The sequence below is a fragment of the Cryptomeria japonica genome, chromosome 2 (assembly GCF_030272615.1).
Source record: "Cryptomeria japonica chromosome 2, Sugi_1.0, whole genome shotgun sequence".
Classification (NCBI taxonomy): Eukaryota; Viridiplantae; Streptophyta; class Pinopsida; order Cupressales; family Cupressaceae; genus Cryptomeria; species Cryptomeria japonica.
Window position 1 is genome coordinate 293,760,807 of NC_081406.1, and position 8,759 is coordinate 293,769,565.

Genomic DNA, 8,759 nt, shown 5'->3' on the forward strand with positions numbered 1-8,759 from the left:
AGGGAAAATAACTAAAGGACAAGGACATATTAAAGAGTATGAAGTGAGAGGGAGAAAAACTAAAGGACAAGGATGGATAGAAAGAAGTAGACATATCTAGAAATTGAAAAGGAGAGAGGAAGATAGAGATAAAAAATGAAGATAAAGGGAGAGGGAGGTGAATAGATATAGAGAAAGAGAGAGGTAAAGACAAAGATAAATATATGAAGAGATGAAGAAAAATGGATAGAGAGGGGTAAAGAGAGAGATAAAAAAAGGAAGAGATAGAGAGATATAAAGGAAGAGAAATATTGATAGATAGAGATATATATAGTGAAAGAGAGTGAGAAAGAGAGATAAAGATTATAGATAGGGATAGATAGAGAGGGAGAGAGAAAAAGAAGAAGATATAGAGATATATAAAGGCACTATAGAGAAGGATGTGGGGAGAGAGAAAAAGATATATAAAGATGGAGTAAATAAAGAGATAAAAGTAGAGAAAGGGAAAGATACTTCAAGAGGGCGATAGAGGAAGAGACAGAGAAGTAGATTAATCGTGTATAGAGGAATATATATAAAGATAGAGGAACATATAAAAAGAGAGATTGATAGGGAAAGGGATGGAGAAGTGAACATGGAGATAGAGATAGATATGGATAGAATGTGATAGAGAGAGTAAGACAAATGTAGGGAGAGATGGAGTGAATAAGTGATATTTAGAGATAATGAGATATAAATATACATGAAGATAGATCTATAGGGATATTGAGAGAGAGGGGACAAGATAGGGAGAGAAAGGAGGTGATAGAGACAAGTAATATATAACTATAGGTAGGATAGGGTAAAGGAGGGAGATAAATAGAGAGAAGAGAGGTTATTAGATAGAAATATAGAAATAAGGAGTGACAATAACGGAGTGGGAGAGGGAGAGATATGAATAGAAAGATGGAGATATATGCAAAGATGCATGTAACTTGGGAATTTATTTATCTACATGGAATGAGTAAATAAGTGACATAGGTAGAGAAGAAAGAGATATTTAAATATATTATATAAGTATAGATAGAAAAGTGATAGATAAAGGAGGTGATAGGAAAAAAAAATGAGACTTTGTATGCAAAATTTGTGAGTATTTAAAGTTTTAAAATTGAAGGACTAAATTCAAATGATTATAATTAATTTTTGGTATATAATATCATTAAAATACCTCATCCATTTGATAGGTCTATGAATTACCTTTCCAAAACCTATAAAAAAACAAAATTTTGATAAGAAATGCAAAAGTTATGCCCATTTTACTAAACTATATTTTTTATGTTGAGAAAATCGGATATCCGATTTGAAAAGTATGATATCACAATAGTGACATCACAAATCAGATATCCTTTATTATCAGATATCTGATTTGGTTTGGTATTACCAAACCAAATTTAAATTTTGCCTGACCCAAACAAAAAGTCAAAGTAGATTTTGGCGTGTTTAGGAAGGTTGAAAACGCATTTTTTTTTCCATTGCCACTTTTTGGCCCCCCATGATCTTGCACATACCCATTTGAGTGGAAGAGATAAGTGAGGAATAAATATGAAGTAGATATGGAAAATTTAGAAGGAATAATATAAGATGCGAGACGGTGGAGGAATGGGGCCCTCACGGGGGCCCATATAAGCCACAACAGGCCCAATGAGGAGTCATTGTTATACACAAGCCTTGGAGCCACTCAGCAAAGAAGAAGAGAAGGAGAGATGGACTGCATTCTATTTCATGATCATCGCACCGAGAGGATCCAATGATTTGATCGATCGACTAGCTATGGACCACCGATGAGTAGGATTATCCCTCTTTTGGAATTTTTGATTTTGGGTAAAATTTAGGGATAGAAATGGGGGTATAGGTTAGGCGAGGTGCACGTGCTGATCACTATTTCAGTGCATGTGCCCCTAGGATAGTGCGAGCACTAGCGATTAGCATGGGCCCTCACTATAGGGTCAGGTAAGAGAGGGGTTTTTGGGGGAATTTGGGGGGATCAACGCGGTTGCTCGCGCTTCAATGCGAGCGGTCCTGCTTCGACGCAGGTGCTCACACTTCGAAGCGAGTGCCCAAGGGGTTATGTGGGCACTCGTGTTGACTGGTACAAGAAGGGGGGCTAAGTAGGGTAGAATTCTCTATTGGCACGAGCATCATGGTTTTGGCGTGAGCGCTGGGTAGATCAGCGTGTGCGCCTGGGAAGGGGGGAAATGAAGTTTTGGCTTAAAATTTTGGAATAAGGGGAGGGTATGGTTTATTTTGGAGGTTAGGAGAGAATCTTTGGGTATGGAAGTAATGATTTGGTCTGATGGATGCAAGTGGAGATGGGGTCGTTGGCTTTGAGAGAGCATTGGCCTACTACGATGAGTCTATATTGTGAGTTAGGACGCAATAAGCTGGAGGTGCTAGCTGCACTGGGATTACATTATGTAGGCAGGTGGCCGAGGATATGAGTGCAAACTACTATGATGACTTCACTAGTGGAGAGGTGGGATAGTCGGTATAACACCTTTCATTTGCTGACTGGAGAGGCCACAGTTACTCTGTTGGATGTTTGGAGGATCTTGAAGATCGTCGTACGTGGTGTTATCCCTGAGTATCGGTTAGATGCAGCTGATTTTTATCTATAGGAGGTGTGCGAGTATGAGATGCCATTGATGTTGGATAGAAGCAGGATGCAATTGGCCCAGGCGATGTGTTTTCAGTAGATTCCTCGATTGGTTTCGGTGATTTATGGATTCTTGAGTGGGGGGATCATTCTTGATTTGGGCAGACATGGATTTCCTCTAGGATGGAGCCAGTCTATATATTTCATGGTTCATGATGGTGTATAGTATGCGTGGGGTGCAACGATGCTAGCCCAGCTATATCATGATATGCATCTGGTGGTCTACAGGGAGTATGCCAGTTTATTTGCAGGGGTGACACTTCTACACATTTGGGCTTGGGAGCATATTGCAGTCACTCGGCCACTGGGGGGTACAAGACAGGTAACCCCGACAACCATTTGTGGACAGATACAGGGGATTGCTACACTATACATAGATAGCATCCATATGGTTCTGGCAAAAGATTTTGGATGAGCTAGCACAGTTCACATGGAGGCTATTTTTGGGATGTGAGAGGTGGAGGGATGACTGGCAGCTACACTGTGTGGGAGTGGAGATGTGGATTTTTGGGAGATTTGTATATATCATGGAGTACTATGCTCCATTTAGGGTGGCCCAACAACTTGGACAGATGCAAGATATAGTGGGGGATATTCTAGTGTATCCTCGGATTACATGGGAGGTCAGGTATTGGGGCCCTACAGCGAGTCCCTTGGAGGGCTGGACTAGCTTCTAGACAATATTTCACTTGGTCTGGCATGAGCGGATGGGCGCAGGGGAGGATCCAGGCACCACAAGTGGATACAGGAGCTGGTGGGAGGGGCACTTGCCAGTGCGGCTTACCATTCTTAGGGTGTTGGAGGATGAGGATCTGCAACTAGGGGTTGACCAAGTGGTTGGTGGGGAGGATGATGGCCCGGGAGAGAGTTGTTGTTGGTGTAGGGCATGGTGCGGGTGGGCAGCAGAGGAGAGTTTGGGTGGTATGGAGGAGGGATCTAGAGGAGGGAGAGGGAGAGGGAGAGGATTCCCTAGTAGGAGAGGTAGCAGAGGCTATAGTTGGAGAGGGAGGGGAGGTTGTACCTATGGATATTCCTAAGGCATAGGAAGAGGAGAGGGGAGGGGTGACATAGGCTAATTTTTACTGTTTACAACAGGAGCAGGATACCTATCGAGCGAGGCTTCATTTTGTTAAGGATGAGCTATAGGTAGAGAGGGCTCAGAGGGAGAGCATGGGGGCAGAGGTGGAGCGGTTGCCACAGGAGATATCCGATTTGACAGAGAGCCTCCATACCACCAGGACAGAGGTGGATGCCTTGAGGGGGGAGAGGGAGGAGTTAGAGAGGATGTTGGAGGAGGCCCGGACAGGGATAACCATTGCAAGGTTTCAGGATGTCATACATTAGCAGGATGCCAAGCTAGTAGGGCTTTAGGATAGGGTATAGAGGGCGGAGGCAGATGTGACACGGCTGCGAGGAGAGAGGGATGCAACCTACTAGGTATTGGTTCCTGCAGGGCTGGCGCAGATATATGCTGATATTATGCAGCAGCGAGACAAGGCAGAGAGGGTAGCTAGAGAGGCAAAGTACTATAGGGGGTTGTACCATAGAGCAGTGCCTATAGCACAACAAGAAGCCTCGTACACTGAGAGTGTGCAGTCTCACAAGACCCATAGTCAACGATCATCTGAGAGTCAGCAGATAGGGGGATCAGTGGGTTTTCGGCCATCAACAAGGGAGGAGGTAGGAGGATCAGGTAGAGGAGCTACAATAGAGGGGGGTGGAGAGACAGGAGGGGACCCTGTTTTGCTTGTGTATCATATTTTGACCCTTTGGTGCAATCATTGTATTATGACATACACACTTATATATATATATATATATATATATATATATATATATATATATATATATATATATATATATATATATATACATGATTTGATGATGATGGATGATGTGTACTTTTTATTATGATGGACTTTCTTTGTTTTTCTTTGTGATGCAAAATATGGATGCAATTATGGATATGTTGTCCTCACCTATTTGTGATGCATTGTGGATGCTTATACATGTATGTTTATGATCTATTGCTGACACATTTTTGGATGCAGGATGAGTGATTTATGCTTTTCGATATGCACATATGCAAATATGTGATGGATTCATAAATGTAAAATAATTTATGATGCAATATGAATGTAATGTTACATGGATGAATAAGTATCTTTTATTTATGTGATGCAACCTAAGTGCAACCTATGTGATAAATATTTTGTGGAAAAATGACTATCTAAAAATAATAAAATAAGTAATGCAATCTATATGATGTGAATGAATAACAAGAGGGAATATGCCAATAATAACACAATGATCTTAGATAGAAAAATAGAAGAATATGGAATAAACGGGAAATTGAGGAAATTGAGGACTCCATGGGATTATTGAGTTTAGGATTTTATGGAATGATGGTGAAATTTTGTGCACAAAAAATGTGGAGAGCCAACCTAGTCTGATATTGCCTTGAGTGACTTGCACCGCTAATTATAGGAATCAGGATGCCATGAGAAACCCAAGGCGTGGGCTGACTCTCAAATAAATGAGAATTCCTCACACACAGCTATGCAAGTGTTGAGAAAGACTAATGCATGGTTGTGGGTACATGCAAGGAAACCCTCAAATACACCGATACCTCTTGTACATGAGAAGGTAAGTGTTGATAAACACTAATACCAAGTTGTCGGTTTATACAAGAGATATCCAAAACATGCCATGCTATGAAAAATATGCCCTGGTATGGCCCTATTGTAACATACCTAGATATGGAAAATCTAGGCAGTCATAGATAGTTGCAGTCATAGGGCAAAAGATGCAATTCTAAATGAAGAATCCAAAAATCTAACAAGTCACTCACTTGTGACCAAATGATACCTCTTGCCAAGAGTAGGATTGGGATGGAGGAAAGGGAAGGATTCATCCCTAGGGAAAAGTGGACTTTTGGATTAGGCAAGTGATCCTATAGTTTTGAATATTGACTTGCAGACTTAGGACTGTGCTCAAGACTTCTTGAAGCTCACACAGAGGCACGAAAGCTCAGTTTAATGGGACATTCCTTATTTATGGCTTAGGCAAAGACTCATCATCATACATGTGTTTTATTGGAAGAGAAGGAATGTTGCAAATGGGTGGACTGGATGGAGGGTGCTTTGCAGTGTCGAGCTGATAGACAATGGATCCGGTTATTTACCTTGGCGCCTGCATGGAGGTTTTCACCAAGGTACTTGTCCATATCGCCACAAAGTGGTGTTCGCTGATGGACGAAATGTTTTTTCTTTTTTCTGATTTTTTAAAAAAAATTTGTTTCACAAGGTGCCTATTTGCCAAGTTTTCACCAAAGTGATGATTTTTTCAGGATCTTTTTCTCATTTTTTTTTTGTATTTTTCTTCATTTTTCTTCATTTTTTGATTTTTTGACAATTTAAGACTTTATGAGGACTAGGCATAAAATCTTTTGAGGTGCATGATATTCATTGGATCATCCAAAGGATCACCTTCAGGAGTAGCCAACTGATAAGCTCTTGATCCATATTTTGTTATGATTACATATGGTCCAAGCCAATTAGGCTCGAACTTGCCTTTCTTTTCTCTTTCTTGGAGGTTTTTCTGATTCTCCATGAGGACAAGATCACCAATTTGGAATTCTCGGGTTCTGAATTTTTTGTGATAACTCATGCGTAGATGGTTTTGATATACCTGGAGATGGTTCAAGGCCTTGAGGCACCTTTCATCTAACAATTCTAGCTCTTGTAAGCAGGCAATTTTGTATTCTTCCTCTGGTAGGATATTTTGCAGCAATACCCTTAGAGAGGGGATCTCGATCTCAAGGGGAAGGATGGATTTAGAGCCAAAGACCAGGGAATAAGGAGTGGCACTTGTGGGGGTGCGGATGGAGGTGTGGTAGGCCCACAAAGCGAGATGGAGTTGGAGGTGCCAATCACGGCTAGCTTCATTGACTGTCTTTTTAAGGATTTTGATTAGGGTTTTATTAGAAGCCTCAACTTGGCCATTGCCTTGGGGGTAATATGGGGTGGAAAAGCGATGTTGGATGTTGAATTTTTGCTTGAGTTCTTTGACATCTTGGTTTTTAAATTGTCTACCATTATCTATGATAATAACTTTTGGTATGCCATATCGGCAGATCAGGTAGTTCAGGATGAATTTGGATATCTTCTTTCCAGTGGTAAAAGTAAGAGGGATAGCTTCTACCCATTTGGTGAAATACTCGGTGGTGATGATAATGAATTTATGTCCATTGGAAGATGGAGGGTGAATTTTCCCAATGAGATCGAGCCCTCAGTGCAAGAAGGGCCATGGTGTAATGAATGGCTGCAATTCTTGTGATGGTGCATGAATCTTGTCACCATGTTGCTGGCAAGGGATGCATTTCTTCACATAGTTATATGCATCTACTTCCATTTTAAGCCAGTAGTATCCTATTCTCAAAAGCTTTTTAGCCAATGTGAGCCCACTTGAGTGTGCCCCACAGATGCCCTCATGTACTTCACGTAATGCCCATTCCACCTCTTTTTTATCTAAACACCTTAGGAGGGAACCATCAAAATACCTTCTGAACAGGGTGTCTCCAAGGATGGTGTAACAAGCACATCAGCGAATGAAGGTTTGTTGTTGGGTTTTAGTGAGATGTGGGGGAATGGTCTTGTCTTTTAGGAAAGTGAAGGTTTCTTGGTACCAAGGGGATTCAGGACCAACAAGAACACACACCATTTCAGAATCTGGTAGGTCGTATGCTAGTATAAATAGTTGCTCAACCAAGAACTCACACTTCTGACTGTGTGTTGGCATCTAAAGGAGGGTGCCAATGGTGGCCATTGCATCTGCAGCCCTATTGTTTGTTCATGGGACTTGGTCAAACTTGATTGTCATGAAATGTTGCTTAAGATCTTCGACTAGGGTATGGTAGGAAGGAGTTTGTCATTTTTTTTTGGTATTCATCATTGACTTGCTTTACGACAAGTTGGGAATCACCATAGACTTGTAATTCCTTTATCTTCCAGTGGATAGCCAAGCACAATCCTATGATGAGTGCCTCGTATTCTGTGATGTTGTTGGTATATGCAAAAGCTATCTTATATGACTTTGGGATGCCATCTCCTTGAGGTGTGATCAATAATATTCCTTCCCTCGATCCATTTTGAGTGAAAGAGCCATCAAAGTATAATTACCATGTGGAGGATATGGTAACAGTCATAATGAACTCATCTGGTAATTCTGTGAGAATGCGATGGTCACCTGTAAGTGGAGCATCGGCCAACTGGTCTATGATGACTCGTCCCTTGATTGCTTTTTTGTCTACATATTCAATGTCAAATTCTCTTAAGAGCATGACCCATTTAGCAATTCTGCCAGTGAGGGCAGCTTTTGACAAGAGATATTTAAGCGGATCAATCTTAGCAATCAATTTTGTTTTATTGTTCAGCATATAATGTTGGAGTTTTTGTGTGCTAAACACTAATGCCAAACATGCTCTTTCAATGGGGGTATAATTGAGTTCATACCCTACTAGTGTCCGACTGAGGTAGTAAATGGCATGTTCCTTCCCTTGATCATTTGTCTATGCCAGTAATGCCCCCAATGCCATTGCAGTAGCACATATATACAAAATAAGGGGTTTTCCAAGAGTAGGAGGCATCAATACTGGAGGTGATGCTAAATATTCTTTTAGTTTCTCAAAGGCCTTTTGACATAAGCAGTCCCATTGGAATTTTGTGTCCTTGCGCAACAGGTGTACAAATGGATGGCACTTATCTGCTAGTTGTTAAATAAAATGTCTAACAGATTGGAGTTTCCCTTGGAGAGTGCATAGCTATCTGAGAATTTTCGGTGGAGGCATTTCCATGATAGCTTTTACCTTTGTGGGATCGACCTCAATGCCTCTGTAGGAAACAATGAATCCTAATAGTTTTCCTGATGTGACCCCAAACACACACTTTTTGGGATTCAGGTGTAGTTTGTATTTTTCCAATCTTTCAAAGACGTGCTTTAGATTAGGGATGTGTTCTTGTCTTGTCTTGGATTTACCTAACAGATCATCCACATAGTCCTCCATAATCTTATGCAAGAGGTCATGAAA